Genomic DNA, 7,500 nt, shown 5'->3' on the forward strand with positions numbered 1-7,500 from the left:
GCTATAGAGATTTAAAACAGCAGTGTGACAAATTCCCTGGTGATTATGGAAATCACTGACCGGGGTCTGGCGATGTACAAACGCACGCACACCAACGCAGGCACGATGATTTTGAAGGGGATATATTGTATGCGAAATACTAGGTCATATAGTACCGGTGTCCAACGACGGCTGACTAATATATTCATAGGAATTTATAGTAGATTACATTACAATTGATAGTTGCAAGTCAATGATATCAAATAGTTGAGAAGCATCAGTTTCCCATTAGTAACAATTCTTCCTTTCTTGACACTTTCAGTAAAAGAAAATAAATAACCTGTTATCTCTTTCCTTTTAGTCATTGAAATAGCTGATAAATAAATTAAATATCTAAACTACTCAAGGAATGTTTTATGATTTAGCTCAGCACTCAAAAAATAATTGGTAAAGAAGGTTACTAATATTAATACAAAAAGTTATTCTTTGAAATTTGCAGAATATCGAAGCCCTCTTTCAATATTTGCATTGCAAATTTACAGCGTTGAAAAAATCCCGATGATATAAACTCTCAGTTGGCGAATTGTTAGATGCCAGAGCTACATGTCGACTGAACAAGAGAGAGAGAGAGAGAGAGAGAGAGAGAGAGAGAGAGAGGGTGGAATTTTGTTATCTATTATATATATATACATATATATATATGTTTGTGTATATATATATATATATATATACTGTATATATATATATATATATATATATAAATTCATAAACATATATATATAAATATATAAATATATATATATATATATATATAAATATATATACACACATATATATACATACATATGCATTTTATATATATATAATATATATAAATATATATATATATATATATATACATATATATATAAATATATATACACACATATATATACATACATTTACATTTTATATATATATATATATATATATATATACAAATATATATATATACACACATATATATACATATATATACACACATATATATGCATATATATATATATATATATATATAATATATATGTGTGTGTGTGTGTGTGTGTGTGAATAAAAATATACATAAATACAAACATACACAGTATATAAATTCGTAAGCCCATAGCTTTCATCTTCAAAGAGGAGCCAGCTGCCCTCGGATGGCCAAGAACTCTCTAGTGTGGCTGTCATTTAGAAGTTTGACGTGAAACGTCACGACTTCATATATACGAGGATATGCTAACAAAGCTACAATCACTTTCGAAGACTCAGACAACGAATACTCCGGAAATCTTTTTAAAAAAATGAGTGACATGCAAAACGCGAGAACGCTACATGAAAATTATTCGTAAATGATCCTTAGACGACAGTTTAAAATGCCATCATGGAGATTCTATAAAGTCACATATGTTTTTCTGTTATTAACTGACTGCCAACATAATAAAAAAGGGGTATTCGTGAACGAAATAAATTGTTATAGCAAATGCAAAAAACTAATATGGTATAAACAAAATTGCAAGATATTTCTGCTTATTTCTTTCACCTTTATTATGATAGCATTTAATAATTTGTAAGAACATCAAAAAACAGAAAAAATAAAAACAAGCTTTTAAAAACTGCTACAAAACATGAGTGCAAATATACGATAGTTTTTAATTAACATTCGACGGAAGAATCAGAAATGGAACAGGATGTCCGCAGTTTCTTTTTAATCAAGACATAAATTAATTAATATATAATAACTATATCTTCCTTGCATTCAATGTTTTATTTTCGATGTCCGAACACATTTCTCTTTGCTTTACAATGTCAGTTTGGAAAAAGCTTCGCGTTCAATCTACATCTAGAAGATTCTCTCCTTTAGCAAATGAGCTCTTCCTTGTAGATTATTTCCTTTAACAACGCTGAATTTAATGAAGTCGAACAAAATGGAAATAAATAAATAAATTTCAAGGCGTTATTAAAAGGGTTCTTAACTTTACAAAAACTATCAAGCAATTAGTTTTATAAACACGAAATATGAACTCTCAACTTAATTAGGGTTTGATAAACATAAAAAAATGAGCTCTCAACTTTTACGTCATATTTTTGGCAAAAAGAAATAAAACTACGGACATTAAATTCCAGTTATTTAGATAGTAACTTTACGTAGTACAGAAATAAAAGCTTTGACAAAAATGCAGACAAATGAAAAATATTTATTTTCAAAAAATGTAAAAATCTAAATTCCCCGTAAAACCCATCGCTACGAGAAGCAAGTAACATATGATAAAAGAATCAGTAGTTATGCTTGTAAATTCTCCGCACATTAAGGAGGCTTGAAATGTAAAGGGAGAAGAAATCCTATTTGATAAGAGAATTAATTCTGGTTACTTCAGTACTCTATGAAGTACGTATAGCGAATAAGTAGAGAGAGTCATTCCTTGTGCACTAGATATGGTACTTTTTCTCAGTGTATTAATCCCGCTAGTTACATTCCAATATTCTATGAGAGAGAGAGGAGAGAGAGAGAAGAGAGAGAGAGAGAGAGAGAGCGTAATCCTTACAAATAAAAAAAAAATCTCTTTCATTCCGCTGTCGGCCTTGCTTGATCTTGAAAAATCCTTTTTTCCATTTTCATCACATTCGGAGGTTGGAAGTCGGGAAAAAGAATGAATTTTCTTTTAAAACCAGAGGAATGAAATTCAGGTCACACTGGAAAAAAGAAACTAGTGAATTCCATCTACAGAAAGTTTATATTTACTCTACCACAATTTATAATATTTAATTAAATGAATCTACCACAATTTATAATATTTAATTAAATGAATCTTCATCTATACATGTTAATTAAACAATATATATATGAATATATATATATATATATATATATATATATGAACAATAACAGAATAGGCAAAATGTAGAAGTATAGCGTATTACATTTTTGAGATCATGATGTCACCCCATCATAAGAAGACATAATTAGTTTACCATGTATTTGTATTTTTATATACATATATATATATATATATATATATATTTATATATATATATATATATATATATGGGTTCCTAGATATTGCAAAAGAAGCAGGGGAAGAAAGAGAAGACACTGGATTGATAAACTATGAACTGGCATAACAAGACCATAAACAGACGCAAGCAGAAGGACGTCTGAGGCCTTTGTCCGGCAGTGGGCAGTGGACTAATTACGGCTAATGATGTTTATAATATATATATATATATATATATATATATATATATGTGTGTGTGTTTGTGTGTGTGTGTATGTAAAAATGTTCGCAAAATGGATTAGTGCTCGTTCTGCAACTTCCTCTTTCAACTTGAGGGTAAGACGGCAGCACCCAGCCACTACAGCAACCTAATTAATCATCTTATCATTACACGTAATTGCACCTCGCAAGCAATCAAGAGTTGCACTAAGACTTGACACAGACATGCACAACAACACTTCTTGAAGAGAATTTCCACATGAAATTACAATCCTTGTAATTGACAATGGAGGGGTTTGCGTGTGTATGAATTTTTAGTTTGCAATGTCTCTCAATTGCTTCAAGGCACATTGATCTTCATTCTTATTACTAGTTATAATTACGTTTGGCCTATAGTGGAGTTTCAAGTGTTCATTAAAATTCAAAATCTGCTGCTGTTTCTCCTCCTCCTCTTGTTGCAGATCCTTCTTTTTTTCCTTCTGGATTTTATAGTTTTTATATTTTGGGGGGAGTTTATATTTATTTTATAGATTTTATATTTTATATAGATTCTATAATTTTTTTATATATTCTGGATTTCTCTCATTTTTTGCTGGTTTCTGCTTCTCTTCCTTCTCTTGTTGCAGGTGCTTCTTTTTTTCTTCTGGATTTTATTTTTTTTTTATTTTGGGGGGATTCTACTGGCTTTTTTATTTTTTTTTTTCATTTTATAGTTTTTATTTGTTTATGTATTTATTTATTTTCTTCTGCTGCTGCTTCTCCTCCTCTTCTTGTTTCCCTAGCTTCATTCTTTGGATTTAATAGTTGTTATATTTTTTTCGATAATACAGATTTATATTTTTTGTAAATTTTATAGTCTTTTAAATATCTTTTTTTTTTTTTTTTTTTTTTTTTTGGCTGCTGCTGCTTCTCCTCTTGTTTGGGGGCTGCTGCTTCTCCTCTTGTTTGGGGGCTGCTGCTTCTCTTTTTTTCCTTTGGAACACGTAGTTTTTTTTTTTTTTTTTGGGGGGGGGGATTTTATTGGTTTTATATTTTTTGGGATTTTATACTGTTTTTATTGGGGGGGGGGGGTATTTATTTAATATTTTGTTTTTGCTGACTCACATCCTGCTTCACCTCCTCCTATTGCTGCTGCTGCTTTTTTTTTTCTTTTTTTTTTGTAGTTTTTATATTTTTGGGTGATTTATTGATTTTATATATTTTTTTTTTTTATTTACTTATTTTCATTTTCGCTGCTGACGCTTCTCCTCCCCATTTTGTTGGTGCTGCATCTTTTTCTAGGTTTTGTAGTTTTTATATATTTTTTTTTATTTTATAGGTTTTATGTTTTTATTTGTAGTTTTTATAGCATTTCCTATTTCTTTTTCTTTAATTTTTGGCTGCCGCTGCCTCTCCTCATGCTTCTCCTCTTCCTCTTGTTTCCGGTTTTTTTTTTTTTTTTTTTTTGGGGGGGGGGGTATATCTTATTCTGCTGTTGCTTCTCCTAAAAGGATTCAGCTTCTTCCCCCAGCCGGATTTCTTTGGTTCCCATATAAGGACCTGACTTTATACTAGAAGAACCTTGCCTCCCCCCTCTGCATAGCCAGTCTTCTAGATTATTCCTTCAGAACCACCCGAGAGTTAGTATCCAAAAGAATAGATCTAGATATCTGACCGTTTGTTCACCTGACGAAGCCCTTGTACAACTATACCAGGGAACATAGCTTACTAGAAAAAGACAAGGTTTTTCCCTCTGTAGAGCAAGTCCTCTAGGTTATCCCACGTCATTTAAGCTGGGTAGTTGAGCCAAGCATTCCATAAGCACTTCCTAGATATTTCCTCTTAAAAAAAAAAAATACCCTTTCCCTCCATCTTTCATAGTCCATCCACTAGATCCTTCCAACTAAGGCAATTCTTTACCCAATGATGTAGAGCTTGTACCATCTGCATCAAAGGATATTTCTTCCTAATTAAAATGGCCCTTTCCGCTCCTCTCATATTCTGTCTACTTGATCCTTCTAATGGCTCTTACATAAAAACTTGTTTACTTACAAACGTAAGCTAAAACTAATACTTTCCTCAAAACTCTACTGAAACTTATTCTAAGAATATTTCCTACATATATCTTTTTTATTATTTGTTTTCTTTTAATATTTTTATAATTTTGGGGGGCTTTTATGTTTTTTTTTTCTGGGGGGGGGGGGTTTCGTTATAATATTTTTTTTTGAGATTTTCTACCTTTTTTTAATTCAGGAAAGATTTTTTATTTACATGCGAAAAAATTGCCCAACGCGTTGAACATATCGTCAAACACTGTTCCCTTTTGCCTTCGCGGACGTTGGTCCCTCTGTCCTGGCTGTGTTGCCTTGAGCGTGGTGGTTGAAACTGCATCGTATTCCTTCCTGACTTGTTCATCCATCAGAACAGTTTTAGCTTCAACCAATTTTTTAAACTTCTCGAATGCCTCCTATATGAATCTGGGTTTGTCCCTGTGTCTGTCCGGATGAAACTTCATGGCCAAGCCTTTGAAGGCTTTTAAAATTTCTGCCCTCGTGGCCGTCTGACCCACACCCAAAACCTTATAAAGGCTTTGGCTTTCCCATTTCTTCTTTAGCACCTTAGCATCTTCTATGAATTTCAAACATTCCTCAGATTCCTCTACCGTTCTCGCTGCTTCGAAGTCATTCATGGCAGCGTTGAAAAGGCCAAGTTTGAGAAGGTGCTTCCCTCGTAGCATGTAGGCTCTGCATCCTTGAAGACCTTTCTCAATGGCTAGGCAACAGTGGAATATGATATCCGTGTCAAGAGGGTTTCCGGAGGCTGCGTTCGCTTCAGCTCGAAGGAGATGCAGAAGAGCATTTCCAGTTTTTAGAATTTCCTGTATATTTTCTTGTTCCTTCATCATAAGATCTTTGTGGAAGCAGTCATTTTCCAGTTTTTTCTATTTTCTCATTATAGATTTTCTTAATTTCCTTGATTATTTGCTTTTTCACTTTCGTATTAAGAATTTCCTGTTTCTTCTCCTGTTCCTTCATCTGAAAGTCTTTTTTGTCAAAGTCCTTTTCCAGTTATTCTATTTTCTCATTAAAGATTTTCTTAAATTTTTCATTTCCTCCATTTCCGTTTTAAGAATTTCCTGTTTCTTCTCATGTTCCTTAATCTGAAGATCTTTTTGGAAGCAGTGGTTTTGCAGTTTTTCTATTTTCTCATGATGAATTTTCTTAATTTCTTCCGTTTCCATGTTTAGAATTCCCTGTTTCTTCTCCTGTTCCTTCATCTGAAGATCTTTTTCAGCGCAGTCAATTTTCAGCTTTTAATACTCAGTCTCTTTCTGAGCTTTGAGTTCTTTTTGAGTCTCTTTCTCTGTACGCATTTCTTCTCTTACTCTTCTCAATTAATTTAGTTGTCCTTCTTTAGCCGCCCTCCTCATAGCAAATATTATTCCACCGAATTCAGCGCCAGCAGCAGCCAAACCGATATAAATGGGCTTGTTACCATGAAAAAGGTTTTCCTCTCTTGCTCCGATGTGGAATTCAGGGAGAAGTTTGCCAGCGAACCATCTTGATTTCAACAGGTCGTTGAATCTCAAAGCTTCTGCCTCCATTTGCCGCAATCCAAGTTCACACCCACGTAGTTCCTCACGGGCTTTCCAATAGGCCCCAATCTTAGAACAGTGTTGCAGCCACCCACCGCGGAAGCCATCCTGAGAAGCGACTGCACGACAGTCTCCAAAACGTGGTGACTCTGGGAGAAGCCACGAAAAACCATTTGAAGACCAAGAATTCCTGGAGAGTTCGCAGCTGTTCCTGAATATTTAACGTCATTTCCTCGCATGCAGCGTTCCGTTCTTGAATAACTAAAGCTACATTGTCCGATAATATTCACACACCGAATGCTTGTTTAAAAATAGTAGTCATAACTATACATACCTATCCAGAGCTTCGCATCAGCATTGGTTTGAAAAAAAATGAGTGTCTTAGAAGGAATCTGAAGACTTTTCAGTCGCCTGGAGACATCTTTGGAGTCACTGACTCCAACAACAGGTCTCAGGGAAATTTCTCCCTCCTCTCCAAACGGAAGACGGTGTTAACTTAAGAAATAATATATATATATATATATATATATATATATATATATTTCAGACCCTTTCACATGTGTTTTTATGCACCCGAACACTGCACAATGGGACGGCATAATCATTTTAATTACGCATAAATATCATAAAAGAAAACGGAGGCACGTCCCCCACTCCAGCCACACCTGGACTGAGGCCTGAATTTCAACGGACCTTCGACCAGGTACTTCTAGT

This window comes from Palaemon carinicauda, chromosome 11 (assembly GCF_036898095.1).
Source record: "Palaemon carinicauda isolate YSFRI2023 chromosome 11, ASM3689809v2, whole genome shotgun sequence".
NCBI lineage: Eukaryota > Metazoa > Arthropoda > Malacostraca > Decapoda > Palaemonidae > Palaemon > Palaemon carinicauda.